Source organism: Sus scrofa, chromosome 7 (assembly GCF_000003025.6).
Source record: "Sus scrofa isolate TJ Tabasco breed Duroc chromosome 7, Sscrofa11.1, whole genome shotgun sequence".
NCBI classification, from domain to species: domain Eukaryota; kingdom Metazoa; phylum Chordata; class Mammalia; order Artiodactyla; family Suidae; genus Sus; species Sus scrofa.
In genome coordinates, this window is record NC_010449.5 from 86,181,565 (window position 1) to 86,201,450 (window position 19,886).

Sequence of the window (19,886 nt, forward strand, 5' to 3'; positions counted from 1 at the left end):
ACTGTAGTGGGGACCTGCTACATTCAGAAAATTTTATTTAACCTCCCAAACCTTTGAGAGTCAAGTTCCACTATTTAGAAACAAAACAGTCGTATCGTTTCAGACTTGCCAAGTCTCACAAATTAGAATGAGAGAATCTGAATCCTAAAACGACACATTTATAAATAAAATCAAGGACAAACGTCTCCTTTACTCTAAATATACTCTACAAGCCCAATGGCTGTGTTAACTATTTTTACCCACACTGGCCCTTCTGTGTCCAACTTATGTAAAATGAAACAGGATGAGGAATGAAAACCAAGCCTGGGCAATTGGCCAAGCAGAGATTCACGGGCTTGGTCCTCCCTATCCAAAAGAGAAACTGCAGGTCTTTTTTTTTTTTTTTTTTTTTGTCTTTTTAGGGCCGCACCCGCAGCATATGGAGGTTCCCAGGCTAGGGGTTGAACCAGAGCTGTAGCCACAGCAACGCCAGATCCCAGCCGTGTCTGTGACCTACACCACAGCTCATGGCAACACTGGATCCTTAACCCACTGAACGAGGCCAGGGATTGAACCCACAACCTCATGGTTCCTAGTCGGATTCATTAAGCATCGAGCCATGACGGGGAACTCCGAAACTGCAGGTCTTTATTGAAAGGCCAGGAACACTATTCGACTTTGCTCTTATTTCCTGCATTTTATAATATGCAACAACCCACAACTACATTTATCTTTCTGAAAAAAACATCTAAGGTGGTTGATATAAAGTAATACAATCTCAGACTCTGCAACACTTTGGAGGTCCCAGAGCAGCTTCTGGGTACAAGTCAAACAAGCTCCAACACTTTGGACAAGGCAGGGAAGCCACTTAAAGCCCAGATCTTTGCGAGTTGTTTTTTCCCATCAGAAAGGGAGCAGTTCTAGGCCTTTGAACAAAGACAGGAAATGGTAATGGAAACTGCTGGAAGGGGGAGAGTGCCTTTTGATCGAAGTAGGACTCGCCCACTCGAAGTGCAACACCTAATCTCTCCCGCAGAAAGAAAACGCCCGAGGAAGACGTCTCTGCTGTCCTTGTTGGCACAGAACAGCAAACGCAGGAACTAAGCAAAAGGGGTCGGGAATGAGAAGCCGACTGGCGGCTGCACAGGAATGCGCCGTGCTGATCCTGCGGCTGGTGCGGTCATAGCGGGCCGGGCCAGAGAGCTCCGCAGGAACAGGACTCCGATCTCGCGCAGCTCCTTGCTATTGGGTCCAGGTTCGGCCGGGCAACCCATCAGCCCATCTTACCCTGCCCAGCCAACGCCGCCCTTTAAGGGACCTGCAGCCTCAAGGACACCGACCGGCCCCGCCCCTTCGCCGCCATCTTGTTATTTTCTCCAGGACCCCCAGCAGACCACGTGGCGCGTCGCTGCGGAAGTCAAGGCACCGCCCCAACTTCCGGCCGGACTGGTTCCAGCCGGCCGCGGCCCGCAGACGCCCGGCTGCCCCCTAGCGGCTGGCAGCCGAGCCCCGGCCGAGCCCCGGCCCGTCCGGACCTCGCCATTTCCTTCCCGGCTGGCCGCACGTCCGCGCCCTGCAGTCAGTCCCCCGCCCGAGCGCCGCAGCGCACGCGCCACGGGCGGGGCACTCAGCGCACCCTCCCCTGGCGTGGACGTTTACAGTGAGGTTCAACGAGTGTCACCTGCATCTTTACACGCAGTTTAAACAGTAAGCCCCGTAGAGAAGCGTGGAGGTACTCGGTGCTCGGTGTTTCAGGACTTCCTTACAGAAGCCCCCGCCTCGCCTTTAAGGTGTGGATTCTGACCTCAGTCCCTGGCCCCCGCAGGTTTCTGGGGTGGGGGTGGGAAACGACGATGTGCGAGTTGGGACGTAGCCAAGGACCACGGTTCCTGTTTTGCGGGCCATCCCCCGCCTTCCCAGCAGCTCCACGTTCCTTTCGCGTTGTCGTCCTTGAGCATTTGTCGTGACAAATGCCCCTGCAGTATCTTATTTAACCTGCGCAACAGCCTCCGAGATGGGAGTTTTGTTTATTAAACAGAAAACTGAAGCCCAGAGTAGTTTGCTCCAGATGCAGAACCTGGGATGGAATCTGGGGCATCTAAGTTCCCACTGTGCTTTCAGGTGGTCAGATGACCCTCTGATCAGCATCTGCAGCACCTGAGAGCTTCTTGGAAATGCACATACTTGGATCTATTCGGGCCCTGCTGGGTTGGAAACTGAGGGATTGGGAGACAATCTGTGATTAACTAGCACTGTGTGATTCTGAGGCACCCAAAACGCTTATCTCTTAGCCTTTTTAAAGGTAGGGAAAGGGCGGATGTGTTTTTGAGTCCAAACTCCATGCCAGGCACTAGGATTAAGGCATTTTCATGAATATGTGATGTAATCCTAACAATGCCCTTTTACAGGTGAGGAAACTGTAGCTCAAACTTCCCGTTGAGTGTAATGTGTAAAATGACACGAGGTTATACTTGTTAGTTGCTTGTACCTTATATGCATAAAATATCCCTGGAAGGATATCAAGAAGTTGTTAATAGTGCTTTTTCATCCAAGGAAAGGAAGCAGGTTGCCAGGACTGAGTTGGGAAGTTGTTTTTTTTTTCTTAGTAGGTCTTTGTAAATTTTGAATTTCAGCCACATGGTCAATGAAAAATTTATAGTTGATGTAACAAAAATTTTATTTTGCCAACCTAAGGTTTATAACCCAGGGGACACTCTTTGAGAAACCTCTGAGGACTGTTCTACTTGTTAGAGGTGAAAGCACAGTTATACAAGTTGTTGAGACACATGCGCTGTTCATCAAGTGATGTATTATTGGCAGTTTGCAGAACCTAGACCTATGTATACAAAATGAGTCATGGGTCATCATGGCCTATTTCCAGGTTAAGAAGCATGGTTATCTCCTCAGGAGTTGTAACCCTTTATGAGATTAAGAAGGAATGTTGGCTCCTAAGGAGGGCTGTTTAACCAAGCACAACACACACTTCATTGTTGTTGGGGAGGGAGGCAGCCAAAATGGGGAGAGAAAAAAAACTTACCTTTAAATTTCCTTGTCTTGCTGTATGATATGAATTTTATCTCATCAGTAGGAATTTATATCTTATTCCCAATAGAATTAAATAGGTAAGAATTGTATTCAGAACGGTATGAAAGCAGAAACCAGAATTTGAAGTCAGGTTTGACTGACAGCAGATTCCATGTGTTCTATTGACTACAATGACAGACTTTTAAACATAAACTACTTTGTAAGTTTGAGGTATTGTTATGTAATTAATCATGAAATACTTATTAGTTAGAAATTTTGTTTCTGTTTTAAACCTTTGAACAATGATCCTAATTCTAGTCACTACATAACACATTGTGTGGTGCATATTTCCATTACTAGTAATAACTATAAGCACCTTAAAACAGACCATAAATGTAATGCCTACCTTCTGAGGAATATTAATGTATATTAATTGATAATTGTGGAGTTCCCATTGTGGCTCAGCAGGTTAAGAACCCAACATGGTATCCATGAAGAAATTTCCTTGTTCCCATCCTTATTCAGTGGGTTAAGGATCTTCATTGCCACAAGCAAGTGTAGATCTGAGATTCAGTGTGGATCTGGTGTTGCTGTGGCTGTAGCATAGGCCCCCTGCAGCCACAGCTCCAATTTGACCCCTAGCCTGGGAACATGCATATGCTGCAGGTGTGGCTGGAACAATAAATAAAAACATAATTTCTTTTTAAAAGGATAATTGCAGAAAGATTTGTGCTCTTTCAGTGGAGATGGCAAAGTCCTGTTACTCCCAAGACTAATCATTGTGAAGAATTTTATTGGTGTATTTGTGTATCTGTTAGGTTCAATTTATAATTATGTATAAATAATGTTTTTGTTTTTTTTTTTTGCTTTTCTAGGGCTGCTCCCACGGCATACGGAGGCTCCCAGGCTAGGGGTCTAATCAGAGCTGTAACGCTGCCTACACCAGAGCCACAGCAACGCCAGATCTGAGCTGTGTCTGCACCTACAGCACAGCTCACGGCAATGCCGGATCCTGAACCCACTGAGCAAGGCCAGGGATCAAACTCACAATCTCATGGTTCCTAGATGGGTTCATTAACTACTGAGCCATGACGAGAACTCCCAATAATTTTTTTTTTTTACTTGAATCTATTTAAAATTTATGAAGAGCTTCTTGGGTTGGGGAGACTGAACATTTATTTTGCCACTCTTTATGGGCAAAGACAATTCAGGGCTATGTGGCTTTGGGCATGTTACTTACCCTTTCAATGCTTCAGTTTGCTCATCTGTTGAGAGAAATCTGAAAGTACTTGCCTTAGAGGCTTATGAGGATAAATTGAGTCAAGGTACGTACTGCACTTCCAACAGTTCTTGGCACAGAGGAATTGTAAAGAAGTGTGACTATTTTAGACACATGTTCCTAGCAGGAGTATTTAGTCCTGAATTTAGGAAATTGATGCTCTGTGGTGATCCTCTAAGACCTACACTGTCTGGCTTCTGGGCTTGCACATTTGTCTTTTTTTCTTTTTTTGTCTTTTTGCCTTTTCTAGGGCTGCTCCTGTGGCATATGGAGGTTCCAAGCTAGGGGTCGAATCGGAGCTGTAGCCGCCAGCTTATACCACAGCCACAGCACACCAGATCTGAGTCGAGTCTGTGACCTACACCACAGCTCACAGCAACACGGATCCTTACCCCACTGAGCAAAGCCAGGGATCGAACCTGCAACCTCATGGTTCCTAGTCAGTTTTGTTAACCACTGAGCTGCGACAGGAACTCCCAGGGCCTGCATGTTTTTGCTGAGAGGAGGCCAAAGTTGCCCACAGGTCTGAGGCTGGGAGCTGCAGTGACATGCTGGAGTTGGCTGGTGGGAATGTGGTGCAGGCTCTTCCCAACTGCACTTTCAGAGACACCTTGTTGGCAGCTTGAAATTGGTCACAATGGGATTGTTTACACCTCAGGGTTAAATAGACACTACAAATCCAAGGCTTTTGCCCTGAAGAGCTGGTTGTTCATTAACATGTATCTGTGGGAGTTCCTGTTGTGGCTCAGCTGGTTATGAACCTCACTAGTATCCATGAGGATAGGGGTTGGATCCCTGGCCTGGCTCTGTGGGTTAAGGATACAGTGTTGCCATGAGCTGTGGTGTAGATGGCAGATGCCGCTCAGATCTCACATTGCTGTGGCTGTGGTGTAAGCCAGCAGCTGTAGCTCAGATTCGACCCCTAGCCTGGGAACTTCCATATGCAATGGGTTCAGCCCTAAAAAGCAACAACAAAAACCATGTATCTGCAACCCCATGGCTTGTCCCCCAGAAGCCCTGCTGGGAGAAACCCAGATAAGGCACCTAGCTCCTCTCAGCTTGTCCAGTGTTACAATGTGTCTGGACTTAGGGGTCTCTTAGGGGCCTTGAGGCCAGTGTTTCACAGCTTGATTCTCCAATTCTCCAAACAGTTCTAGGAGGAAGGTATTTAATACCCCCTTAGAAAACAGTCTTAGAAGGTTAAGCAGCTTGTTAGTTTAATGCAGCTGGGAGTAGAAAAGCAGGTTTACGAGGGAGGTACTGGGAGGCACATTCCAGGTGTGAGTTACTGCATGATCAAAAACATGTCTGTGTGAGAGAGTCGGGTCCAGTTGGAACTGCCTGTAGTGTGGCTGAAAAATGGGATGATGAAGGGGCGAGAGATGAGGTGGGAAAGAGCAGTGTTCCAAACTGGGGCGGATGCTTCTCAGCTGAGGCGCCAGGGTCCCCCTCAGCAGCCTGGAGGAAGGATGCCAGGAACCTCAGAGCTTGCCCAGAGCAGGGCAGGGTGAATGTGCCATTCAGTGGAACCTTTTGTCTTCCGGCATTTACCCCCTCTCCAGCATTCTTGTGGCTTTCTGTGACTTTTGGTATGCCTGCAGCAAGGGAAGCCTTTCAGTTGTCACGACCTTAAGTCTAGGAATTGTGTAAAGCTTCCGATTAGTCATCACTGATTTTCACCTTTTTCAAGATGATAAATGCAACAAATTATGTCTTACAGCAAATCTGAGAAGAAAATTGCACTGTAGGGCAACCTTTGCCCCCTAGGGAAGAAGGGCAAATGAAAAGTAAGTGGGAAGGGATTAAGGACAAAATTCCACTAAACTAACAGCAGAACTATGTGCTGCTACTTTGTGTATCTTTTACTCCACAGGGCAACCCTATTTTTTAAAAAAGCTTATGAAAAAATTAAAAATACAGAAGTAGAAAATAATGGAATGTACCCCTACGCTAATGCATGACCACCTTTAACACTTTTCAACTAATGGTCTGTTTTTTTTTTGTCTTTTTAGGGCCTCACCTGTGGCACATGGAAGTTCCCAGGCTAGGGGTCTAATTGGAGCTGTAGCTGCTGGCCTGCGCCACAGCCACAGCAAAGCCAGATCTGAGCCACGTCTGCTACCTACACCACAGCTCACAGCAACGCCGGATCCTTAACCCACTGAGCGAGGCCAGGGATGGAACCTGCGTCCTCATGTTATTAATCAGATTTGTTTCCGCTGAGCCCTACTAATGGTCAGACTTGTTTCATCTATACCCATACCTGCTCTCCCTGCCAGATATTTTTATTTCCCCCAACATTTTTTTTTCTTTTGGGTGCATCTGAGACTTGGAAGTTCTCAGGCCAGGGAGTGAACCTGTGCCATAGCAGTGGCCCAAGCCACTGTAGTGACAATGCCGGATTCTTAACCTGCTGCACCACAGGAGAAATACCCCAACACTTTTCCTTTAGAAAAAAATTTCTAAAGAAACTTTTTTTTATAAATTTTGAGGCTACTGAAAAATTATACTAGTATTGTAAACATCCATATCCCCTAAATTCATCAATTGGGTTTTTCTCCAGCTTTAGTGAGATATACTTGACACATAGCATAGGGTAAGTTTAAGGTGTACAAGATGTTGATTTGATGGTCAAGTTGGTTATGCTTTAACTATTTGAAATAGGAATGGACAAGGGAAATGTCTAATTTCTAAGAACCTTCCTTCAGAGCAGCTGACCTTCTGTCAGACCAGGTACCTCTCCTCCTGCAGCATGTAAGCTGAAGATTATCTGTGAAATAAGGTCTGGAATGTACCCCTGCAAGTGATTGGGGACCTTGGAAAGGAGTCATCCCCCATCTCTGAGAGTGAGTTTGGGGGAAGTGAGAGCAATTTGCTGGCAAGAGATCTAAGTCACATGCTTCTTTCTCTTTTTTTTTTTTTTTTTTTTTTGTCTTTTATCTTTTTAGGGCCACACCCACAGCATATGGAGATCTCCAGGCTAGGGGTCAAATTGGAGCTGCAGCTGCCGGCCTTTGCCACAGCCACAGCAATGCTGGATCCGAGCCACGTCTGCGACCTACACCACAGCTCACAGCAATGACAGATCCTTAACTCACTGAGCGAGGCCAGGGATCCAACCTGAACCCGAGTCCTCAAGGATACTAGTTGGGTTGTGAACCACTGAGCCATGAAGGGAACGCCCTAAGTCACATGCTTCTTATAATCCTATTATCTCTCAATCTTTGCTCTTTTCATGCTTTCCCTCCCTTGAAACCCCTTCTCTTTTCTTTTCTCCAATCAGTCTCTGTTAGATTTCTCCTTTCCTTCCTTCCTTCCTCCCTTCTTTCCTTCCTTCCTTCCTTTCTCTCCCTTTCCTCCCTTCCCTTCTCCTCTTCTGCACCTGGGGCATATGGAAGTTCCCTGGCTAGGGCTCAGAAGTCAAATCAGAGATACAGCTGCAGGCCAAAACCACAGCAATACCAAGCTGCATCTGGGACCTACACCACAGCTCACAGCAATGCTGGATCCTTAACCCACTGAACAAGTCAAAACCCACATCCTCATCGATACTAGTTAGGCTCATTACCACTGAGCCACAATGGGAACTCTTCTGTTGGATTTCCAGTGTTGCCTTCAGCAATATACTCCTTTCGGTAGTGAGTTGTGGGATTCCAGTGCCCAGGCTGCTGGCCTTCATCCAGGTAGCCATGCTTCTTTCTTGTCTTTGTGTGCTGGCGGTCTCACCCCAAGCGAGCTGATTCACTCGATTCTAGCTTTGAACTCTGGACTCAGAGCTTCCTTTGCCTTCTGGGATTTCCCCTTAGATATCTCAAAACCCTCTCAGGAGTTCCCGTCGTGGTGCAGTGATTAACAAATCTGACTAAGAACTATGAGGTTGCGGGTTCAATCCCTGGCCTTGCTCAGTGGGTTAAGGATCCGGTGTTGCCATGAGCTGTGGTGTAGGTTGCAGACGTGGCCTCGATCCCGCCTTGCTGTGGCTCTGGCATAGGCCGGTGGCTACAGCTCCGATTGGACCCCTAGCCTGGGAACCTCCATATGCCGAGGGAGCGGCCCTAGAAAAGGCAAAAGGACAAAAACAAACAAAAAACACAAAAAACAAAAACCAAAAAAAAAAAAACAAAAAAACTCTCAAAGTTAGCATGTCTAAAAGTGAACTTGTGGAGTTCCCACGTGGCTCAGAGGAAATGAAACTGACTAGTATCCATGAGGCTGCAGTTTCGATCCCTGGCCTCGATCAGTGGGTTAGGATCTGGCGTGGTTGTGGCTGTGGTGTAGGCCAGTAGCCGTAGCTCCGATTGAACCCCTAGCATGGGCGTGGCCCTAAAAGACAAAAATAAATAAATGATAAATAAAAGTGCTCATGACTTTCTTTCTCTGCTACCCAGCCACTATTTGAGAGCCCTTGCCCCCTTCGATTTTCTTTCTATCTGTCGGCTTGTCCGAGCCAGACACTGGGGAGCCATCTCTGGCACCTCCCTTTCCTGCGCACCCCCTAGCCACTGAGTTCTGGTACTTTCCCCATCTCTCAGTCGTTTCCGTCTCCAGGTCCCTATCCTGACCCAAGACAAATCCTTCCTCTTAGACTCCAGTGGTAGTTCTTTAACTGGTCTCCTGCACCTGGGAGGACCTGCCCCCCTTCAGTCCCCCACTTCAGCTGAACCCCCAGCAGAGAAGACCTCAGTCACCCTGTTAAAATGCAAATCTGACCTTGTTAAATGCAAATCCAATCTAGTTACCCAGCCCTCTCCCCTCCTGGGTTTAAAAACCCATCAGTGGGCTCCTGCTGCTCTGTGGATCTAGATCCAAAGCCCCACCAAGAACTAGGCTTACAAGGCTGCCTGCCTTTTGCTCCTCCCTCCAGGGTGGGCAGCTCCCATCCTGCTCCCCTGCTCTTTGGGCTCCAGCCATGTGGCCTTGCAGTCGTCCCACTTTCCAGGAGCCACTGACAGGCCCTCCCTTCTGCCTGAGCATTGACTTCCCACCCCTCACCTTCCTGGGACACCTCCATCTCTTCGTCATCCCTTTATCAGGGATGCTTTCCCCCCCACCCCCGCAATGGGCAGTTCTCCCCTTGTGCACTCACAGCACTTACTATGGTGTGCTATTTTATTGCTGTGATTCTCTGTCCATTTCCTTACCTAGACCTAAGGTCCATAGATAGGGACTCTGTCTTTCTTCACTGGTCTTTGTATCTTAACTATGGTGGCAGGCCCATAGCAGCCATCGAATAAATATTTGTTGAATGAATGAATAAATCACTAGTAAGAAACAGTGCTGAGTTCTGAAGATCAACGTTAATAACCAATTACCTAGCACCGTTATTGCCACCTAGTGGAGACTGATGTTACGATACCGCTGGGCCCATTCTCAGTCGATTGCCCTTTATAGACATCTGTTGTACTCCTGGCCCAGAAGGGAATCAATACATGAATAATAGATTCTTGGTGCGGTATTATAGCAGGCACTTCTCAACATTGCCTACTTGATGTCTGAGCAAAGGGCATGTAAGCTGCCTTCCCCAGAGTCACGAGCTAAGGGGGAGACTTGTAATTCAGCACCAGGTTAGAGAGCCTAGCCCCACTACTTCTGTGTTTTCTGCCATTTGTTACATGGAATGTACCCATAAGAAAACTAGAATCATTGTAGTGGTTGCAGAGGGCCTGAACAAAACTCGCTTTAATGGAAGAAAATATATTTTGTAGCTAGAGAATGTACTATGGGGCTCTTGGAATTTCATCAACACATGAGAATTCCCAGACGAGTGCTCACTGGTTATGCGCAACCGAAGACCGGTGAATGTTCTCATTTGAAGGCCCCAGGACAATTCTATATGCAGTATTGCTGGATGGCTCACAGATCTCAGCATATTTTTCCTAGGCTTTTTGATTTTCTGGCCCAGGAAGTGCTGGTCTTCAAATCTCTGCAAGGTTTTAGGTCATTTATGAAGTAATTCCTTTTTTTTTTTGGCTACACCTAAGGCATGCAGAAGTTCCAGGGCCAAGAATTGAACCCACATCACAGCAGCAACCTGCTACTGCAGTGACAATGCCAGATCCTTAAACTGCTGAGCCACAAGAGAACTTGAGTAAATTTTTTAACAGTCTTCATATAGCACATTTGAGATCTCTGGTAAACAGTAATTACATTCATCACCAGCCACTTCCAGTGTTTTTTGGAAACAAAGTTTTATTCATACAATGTATGAAACAGTTGTTCTTTGCTTTATGTTCCTGACAAGTTTATGCAAATAAATGGGGAGGGGTAAATCTGATAATTTGATAATTTTCTATTGAATAAATTAAAAGAGCCAAAGTATTAACTTTTTAAAATTAATTAATTTTTTTGGTGTGGCACCCACGGCATGCAAAAGTTCCCAGGCCAGGGATTGAACCACATCACAGCAGTGACAATGCCAGATATTTAACCTGCTGAGCCACCACGAAAGTCCCAGAGTGTTCATTTTTACCATCAAGTTGTGTGGAGGAGTAAGAAATATGTTGTTTAAATGACATCTGTGGTGAATTATGTTATAGGGAAATGGTTTTAAACTTGAACTTGCTTCTGAATCACCTATGCTTGTTAAAGTGTAAATCACTAGGGTCCTGCCCCCGCAGCTTCTGTTTCAGGAGGGCCTGAGAATTTGCCTCTTTTTTTTTTTTTCTTTTTCTTTTCTTTATTTTATTTTTTTCCAGCTGCACCATGGCATATGAAAATTCCTGGGCCAGGAATCAAACCTGTGCTACAGCAGTGACCCCAGCCTCTGCAGCGATCCAAGCCACTACAGTGACTATGATGGATCTTTAACCTTCTGTGCCCCAAGGGAACTCCGAGAATTTGCATTTCTAACCAGCTCTCAGGTGAAGTTGATGTGACTAGTCCAGAGACCACACTTGGAAAACTACCAAAGCAGTGAAATATACCCTAATTTACTGCAGTCTGTTCCCTGCTTTCTGTCTTTTTCTGGACAAGTCAAGATTCCCCAAACTTCACTGTTACTCTCCCCACTTAGGAGGAAAGCAGTACAGAGGGAATTCCTTTTCAGCTTCAGTCTCTATGGCTCCTGTCTCTTCCAGCTAGTCTGGCAGAGGTCAGTGACCCTGGGCCTGGCTCCCCTGACACGCTGGAGGATTTCATTAATCAACATCTTCGGTGGCCAGGTGAGAGGTCTTAGGCTGCTGGCCGCTTTAGGTCTGTGGTCTTACAGTGTTGGCTACTGGCCTTTTTGGAAATGTCTGTGCCTGGCCTGCGTCGTTGTGTGCATCTGACACCCTTGGTGGAGGCTGCTGTCATTTCTTTTTTTTTTTTTTTTTTTTTTTGCTATTTCTTGGGCTGCTCCTGCGGCATATGGAGGTTCCCAGGCTAGGGGTGAATCGAGCTGTAGCTGCCAGCCTACGCCAGAGCCACAGCAACGGGGATCCGAGCCGCATCTGCAACCTACACCACAGCTCGCAGCAACGCCGGATTGTTAACCCACTGAGCAAGGCAGGGACCGAACCCGCAACCTCATGGTTCCTAGTCGGATTCGTTAACCACTGCGCCACGACTGGAACTCCTGCTGTCATTTCTTGCTGGGTATGTGCACCTGTCTCTTCCTGGTCCAGCCTCCTCATAGAAGCCAGAGCCCTCCTGACACACAGGTTAGGTGATGTGCAGTATAAATATTTCACAATATTTATTCTCATGGAATAAAACTCCTTCTTTAGCAAGGTGCCTGAGTTTTTGTTTCTGGCCCCTGCTTACCTCTCCATCCTCTTCTCTCCAGTGCGGTTTTTGATTTTTGACATCCTGAACTTTCTGCCTGGAGTGTCCTTGTGTCACTTCTTTGCCTAATTCCTTTTCATCTTTTTTAGCATAAGGATAAGTCTTTATGTAACTGTGTAATTCTGGCATGTATAAGTTTATGGAATGTTTGGACAAACGTGGGAATGAATAAATGAATAAATAAGTATAAAGAAAATGGATTTCTAAAAATTGTGGTAAAATACATGTAACACAAAATTTACCATCTTAACTATTTTTTAGTGTAGAGTTCAGTGACATTAAGTACATTCACATTTTTCTATAACCATCACCACCATCCATCTCCAGAATGTTTTTTTCTTGTGGAAACTGAAACTTAGTACCCATTAAATGCTAACTCTTCATTTCCCCCTCCCCCTAAACCCTGGCAGCTACCATTCTACTTTGTTTCTACAAGTTTGACTACTCCAGATTCTTCATATGATGGAATTATACAGTATTTGCCCTTTTGTGACAGGCTTGTTTCACTTAGCATAATGTCCTCAAATTTCACCCATTACATTGTTGAGTATGTCAGAATTTCCTTGCTATTTAAGGTCGAATGATATTCCGTTGCACGTATAGACCATTATTTTGTTTATGCTTTCATGTATTGTTTGTACAAAGATGTAATTTGTAGCATTGTTTGAAATAGTGAAAGGTTGTAAGCCATCTAAAAGTCATGTGAGCATTTCTGCTGGGCACAGTGGGTTAAGAAACCATCAGTAGCAGCTTGGATCACTGCAGAGGCACAAGTTCAATGCCCGGCCTGGTGCAGTGAGTTAAAGGATCTGGCGTTGCTGCAGCTGTGGTGGAGGTCACAGCTGTGGCTTGGATTCAATCTCTGGCCCAGGAACTTCCATAGACTGCAGGTGTGGCCATAAAAGTAAGTAAATAAAAATAAATAAATATCCATGTGTAGGGGATTAGTGATGTAAAATAACCTTACAGTAGAAAACTGTGTAGCAGTGATAAAGAATGGGGCTTCCCATCGTGGCTCAGTGGAAAGAAATCTGACTCATATCCATGAGGATGCAGGTTCGATTCCTGGCCTTGCCTTGCTTAGTGTGTTAAAGGATCCATTGTTGTGGTGAGCTGTGGTGTAAGTCGCAGACACGGCTTGGATCTGGCGTTGCTGTGGCATAGGCTGGCACCTGCACCTCCGTAGCCTGGGAACTTCCATATGCCTCGGGTGTGGCCCTAAAAAGGCCAAAAAAAAAAAAAAGAATTGAGGCCACTCCCATCTATAATAAAACAGTCACTGCAATAAAATGTTAAGGTAATAAAAACTGTAGACTGTTTTACTTTGGTATGTGACCAAAACAAAACCAAACAAATCAGGGTATGTGTACAGATATACTGCTTCTCATAGCCAAGGCTGCCTCTGGGAGAGGAAATTTTTTTTTTTATTAAAGTATGATTGATTTATGATGTGCCAATTTCCGTTGTAAAGCAAAGGATGCAGTTGTACATACATATGCATATATAGATAATATATATATACACACACTTTTTTCCTCATATTCCATCATGTTCTATCCCAAGAGATCTATCGTTCCCTATCCTACACAGTAAGACATCATTGCTTATCCATTCTAAATGTAGTAGTTTTCATCTACTAACCCCAAACTCCTTGTCCATCCCACTCGCCCTTGGCAACCACAAGTCTCTTCTCTATGTCTGAGTGTTTCTGTTTTGTAGACAGGTTCATTTGTGCCATATTTTAGATTCCACATCTAAGTGATATCATATGGTATTTCTGACTTTCTGACTTCACTTAGTAGGAGAATCTCTAGTTGTATCCACATTGTTGCAAATGGTATTTTGTTCTTTTTTATGGCTGAGTAGTTTAGTATTCCGTTGTATATATGTACCATATCTTCTTAATTCATTCATCTGCCGATAGGCATTTAGGTGTTTCCATGTCTTGGCTATTGGGAATAGTGCTGCTGTGAACATGTGGGTGCATGTATCTTTTTAAATTATAGTTTTGCCTGGATATATGCGCAGGAGTGGGATTGCTGGATCATATGGTAGTTCTATATTTAGTTTTCTGAGGACCCTCCGTACTGTTTTCCATAGTAGTTGTACCAATTTACATTCCCACCAACAGTGAGGGATGGTACCCTTTTCTCCACACTCTCTCCAGCATTTGTTATTTGTAGACTTATTAATAATGATGGCCACTCTGATTGGTATGAGGTGGTACCTCGTAGTTTTGATTTGCATTTCTCTACTAATTAGTGATGCTGAGCATCTTTTCATGTGCTTGTTGGCCATCTGTGTATCTTCTTTGGAGAAATGTCTATTTAAGTCCTCTGCCCATTTTTCTTCCTTTTTTTTTTTTTTTTTTTTTTTTTTTTTAGGGCTGCACCCTCAGCACATGGAATCTCCCAGGCTAGGGGTCGAATTGGAGTCTACGCTGCAGCCACAGCAATGCTGGATCCTTAACCCACTGAGCAAGGCCAGGGATTGAACCTGCATACTCATGGATACTAGTCAGGTTCATAATAGCTGAGCCACAGCGGAAACTCCTTCCGTCCATTTTTCAATTGAGTTGTTTGTTTTTGTTGTTGAGTCGTATGAGCTGTTTGTTTACTAGGGAGGGAAATTGATGATGTACTTTTCATGCTTCTCTATATCTTTTGTGTTTTGTATCAGGCGTTATATTTTATTAAGTAAAAATGTTGAAAAGAAAGCAAAAAACCTGTCCAGAAGAGAAGTGATTAGTTCCCTGTAGATCTTACGCAAGAGAGGGATGCTTAATTCTTTACAAAAAATTATTAAACTAATTCAGTGAGAAAGACTCGAATCAAATTAAACTTGGTTGGTTAATTCTCTTGACTCTCAGTGAAGATTAACCTTGGATCTGCTTCTTTGACCACTCCAGGGACTTTTATTTATTTATTTATTTATTTATTTATTTATTTTTCTTGGTATAATTCCTTTTTTATTTTATTTTTTTAAATTTCCATTTCTTTATATCTTTTTCCATCTTATAGAAATATGTGCTTAGTTCTTCGATTTGTCCATCTTTCTCTTTTTTTTTTTTCCCACTGTACAGCAAGGGGGTCAGGTTATCCTTACATGTATACATTACAATTACATTTTTTCCCCCACCCTTTCTTCTGTTGCAACATGAGTATCTAGACGTAGTTCTCAATGCTATTCAGCAGGGACTTTTTTTATAATGGAATCTTATCAATGGTATATTGATTAACTCTGTGATACTTAGCAATTGACCTGAAAAAGATCCATCGGAATGAATTTTGTTTATTTGTTTTTTTAGGGCCACACCTGTGGCATATGGACGTTCCCAGGTCAAATCAGAGCTGCCGCTGCCGGCCTTCACCACAGACACAGTAACGCAGAATCTGAGCTGTGTTTGTAACCTGCACCACAGCTCATGGCAATGCCTGATCCTTAACACACTGAGCGAGGCCAGGGATCAAATCCACATCCTTGTGGACACTAATTGGGTTCTTAACCTGCTGAGCTACAACAGGAACTCCTAAATGAATTTAAGAACAGAGCCTTGACTTTCTACACTATTCCTCTCAGTGGCTAAGTGCAGGCTTCTGAATGATGGTCCTTTTAAAGCAGCCTAAAGTAGGAAGGAAAACTCCCCTGAGATGAATTTGATAGGCTCATCTGAATAGATGCTTTGGTATTGATGTATCCGGATCAGGGGTAATGTACAGGCCTTCCCAGAGAGTGTGGGTTTTGTTGATTACCGGAAGTATCTGCGGTAATCGCCATCACCTGTATCATGGTCTCATCAGTGCCTGAACAATGCAGGCCCATCTGCCAGCTTTTCAGCTGGGTTTCACATCATGAAAAGCTGGGAGATTGTCAGGTCCTGCCTCTCTTTCCAATAACTAAAATCATGCTGCCCATTAGCTGTGGACATTGTTATCAGTGACAAATAATTTTTCTGTTTCAAATATTCCAATTTAATAAAAATGGAAACTGTTTTTGGTTTCTGAAAAACTGCTTGGAAGTTGTGCTTTATGATCACTGAATCTGTGATTGTGATGACGCACTATCATCAATGATGGCTAACACTTCTATGGCTCCCTCGACCTCTCCTTTACTCCTCACTGTTTTTTTTTTTTTTTTTTTTAAGGACTGCACCTATGGCAAACGGACATTCCTGGGCTAGGGGTCGAATTGAGCTGCAGCTGCAGGCTACAGTAACGATGGATCTGAGCTGCATCTTCAACCTACATCACAGCTCATGGCAACACCAGATCCTTAACCCACTAAATGAGGCTAGGGATCGAACCTGCATCCTCATGAATAGTAGCAGGATTTGTTTCCAATGTGCCACAATGGGAACTCCAAGGATATCTGTTCTTTTAATGGTTACCCTAGATACTCCAATGTACATAGTAAACAATATTGAGTTAATCAATTTCTTATCTTCCTTCAGATACAGAGATCTTAGAATGCTTTAGATTGGTATCTTCAGATTGGAATACTTATGCATATACATTCCACAAAGTATATGGGAATTGTTTTAAGGGAATCAATTTTCGGATCCTCTATTTTCATTTGTACTCTTTTCTAAAAATTGATCTTCCTGGAGTTCCCATCGTGGCTCATTGGTTAACAAACTCAGCTAGGATCCATGAGGATGTGGGTTCCATCCCTGGCCTTGCTCAGTTGGTTAAGGATCTGGTGTTGCTGTGAGCTGTGGTGTAGGTTGCAGATGCGACTTGGATCTAAAAGAAAAAAAAATTGATTTTCCTTTTGTGAACTTTTTTTTTTTTTTTTTTTTGGTCTTTTTCTAGGGCCGGTCCCCGGCACATGGAGGTTCTCAGGCTAGGGGTCTAATCGGAGCTACAGCTGCCGGCCTGTGCCACAGCCACAGCAACTCGGGATCCAAGCCGAGTCTGCGACCTACACCACAGCTCACGGCAACACGGGATCCTTAACCCACTGAGTGAGCCAGGGATCAAACTCACAACCTCAAGTTTCCTAATCGGGTTCGTAACCACTGAGCCAAGACAGGAACTCCCTGTGAACTTTTTTGAGATGCAAGCAGAGGGGTTCCTTTCCCATGTCTTCTTTCATAGTCCCCATTTTCCTACTCCTTGCCCATCCTGAATCTAATTCTGGCACGTTGCCCTGGGTGTACAAACTAAGCTGTCAACAAAGGGTTGATTCAAAGGTACTGGTGTTCGGTTTGAGTTGGTGAATGACCTTAATGGTTGGGTAACAAAAGCATTTGTAAGTTAATAGGCTTTCATTCAAATAATTTTGATGCTAGGTCACATTGTTGAAAGAGTTTAGCTAAATTACTTTGTAATATTTTATTACCTTATATCCACTTTGGCCATTTTGTTTACTGCCTTATATCCATTTTGTTTGGCTTCGAGAGTGGCCCAAGAAATGGCAAAACAAAAACAAAAAACAACAATAAAAAAACCCCAAAACGCTAATTTTAACAAAGTCACAAATGGCATATAATTCAGAAGTTAAGAATTGAATGACATTAACAGAAATTCTTCAGGGAGTTCCCGTTGTGGCTTAGCCGTAAGGAAACAGACTAGCATCCATGAGGATGTGGGTTTGATCCCTGACCTTGCTCAGTGGGTTAAGGATCCTGTGTTACCATGAACTGTGGCTTAGGTCGCAGTCGTGGCTTGGATCCTGCATTGCTGTGGCTGTGGTGTATGTAGGTCAGCAGCTACAGCTCCTATTAGATCCCCTAGAACTTCCATATGACCTGGGTGTGGCCCTAAAAAGACAAAAAAAAAAAAAAAAAAAAAAAAAGAAGAAAACCAGATATTCTTCTGTTTCCAAATACTTATTTGTATGAGCAAGGTTTCTCAGTATTTGCATCTAGCAGTAATTAATTAAATAATTAAACAAATCTTTGATTTGATTTTCTTTTGGCTGCACACATGGCACGGGAGTTCCCGAGCCAGGAACAGACCCATGTCTCAGCAGTGACCAGGCTGCTGCAGTGATAGTACCAGATCCTTAACTTGTTGTACTGATGTTTGACTAGCAATTTTTTTTTTCCCTAAAAACTCCTATATATCCTGGCTCCTTCTTGACCCTTTGAAACAGTCCCTCAGAGCTATCTGAGAGACTGTATCCCAAGCTTAAGTCCTTAGTAAGTCTGGTAGATAAAACGTAATTCTCAACTTTTAGATTATGCAGTTTTTTTTTTTTTTCAGTGAACATCGAGCATAATGTAACCACTCAAGTCGGGGATTAAGGATCTGTATGAGTCACTGGGAGCTTGTCATTGACAAGCAGGATAGGATCTTTGGCTGCCAGGACCAAGCTACTTCCTACTGATCTTTTGGCTGATAGATGCAGAAGCAGCTGTTCTTTTCACTAAGACACATGAACTTTGTGAAACTTGGTGTCACTTTGCAAACACAAAGAAAATGTCCATCACTGGCCCGAGTGAGATAGCAAAAGTGGAAGGAGTTATGAGCTGTGGAAATGAATCCTGGGTCCATCACTTTCCATGGGAAATACCCTGTGCAGCAGAAACTTGAGATTTCTCCTGTGCACAGTGGGGCTAATTGTGTAGAGCTACAATTTTTTACAAGTTCTGATAAATCAGAAATTCTGTTCTACATATTGGTTTGAAACCAAGAGCCTGCTGGATCTGCTCCTAAAGCTTGTGGTGGATGGGGAGGAAAGTGGCTATAGATAAGCTTGGTTGGAACATGGTAGGTCTCTGGTCAGCCAGCAGCTTGATGGCTGCTGTGCAAGTGACACCCCAGCCCTGAATTGCTCCAGACACACAATTCAATAGGTTTGGCGGCCCTGATGGAAGGATATGTAAATCTGACTCAATTCACAGCCTCTCTTAACAGTTCAATTGAAATTGCATCTAATTTAAGCTCATTCATAACTGTCATTGATGTAAATGATGGCAAATGTGGAGGAGCCCACCACAAGGCTTGATAATTACCTCAATGAAACCCAACTGGAGCAACATTACCGTTGCCATGACAACCAGGAGAGAAGCCTAGTTGCCCATGGTTACCTCTGTTACCAGATGTCAGGCGCCTGAGTCTTAGCTTTGAATGAGCCTCAGGAGCATAATGGGGAAAGGCGATAGGAGCTGCCTGAGTGGTTTAAAAGGAATCTCCCTGCACCCATGGAGATCTCTAATATCTCCCCCTTTTTTTCAGCCTTGATGTGTTCATGAAGAGACTATCTCATTACAGGACCATTGAGTTGTCCTCTTGGAGCGAGAGAATCCTAAAACGACCCCTCCTCTGAAAGGCCTTTCTTTTTTCTTTTAAAAATTCTTTGTTAAATTTTAAAAATATAAATATGAATATGTGGTTCAAGCCTCAAAAAAATGCAAAAGGTACACAATCTTTTGAAGCTTTCCTTCCTATCCTTGCCCTCCCTCTGCCCTTTCCTCTTGCCCCAAAGGTGGTATTATGTCTGTATAAGTCAATAAAAGAAATATTCTTTTTCTTTTTATGCAAAAGAATATATAATATACACAAAAGAGTAATACATCATACACACTGTTCTTTGCCTTGCTTTTTCCCTTCATGTATCTTGAAATCGTCTCACAGCAATCCATAAAGTGCTTCCTCAATCTTTTTAAAGCACAGAGTATTCCATTATATGGGTGTGCCAAGTATATTCATCAGCAGTGTCTGTTGATGGGCATTCAGGACTTTGCTAGCACAAAGAAAGTTGCAAAATGAGCCTAACATTAATACCATTTTGTATGTGTGAGTTATCTGTAGAATAATTTTTTTCTTTTTCTTTTTCTTTTTTTTCTTTTTTTTGTCTTTTTAGGGCCACACCTGCAACATATAGAGGTTCCCAG

General features: G+C 43.9%; 1 protein-coding gene across 1 annotated transcript in view; it reads left to right on the top strand.

Annotated features, from left to right (window-relative positions):
* FAM174B (family with sequence similarity 174 member B) overlaps positions 406 to 19,886 on the top strand; it is a 174,984-nt gene continuing 155,503 nt past the window's right edge. Inside the window, exon 1 of the transcript XR_002345977.1 lies at positions 406 to 1,769. The gene's annotated coding sequence lies outside the window, so the exon portion shown is untranslated. The remainder of the gene's footprint in view (positions 1,770 to 19,886) is intronic.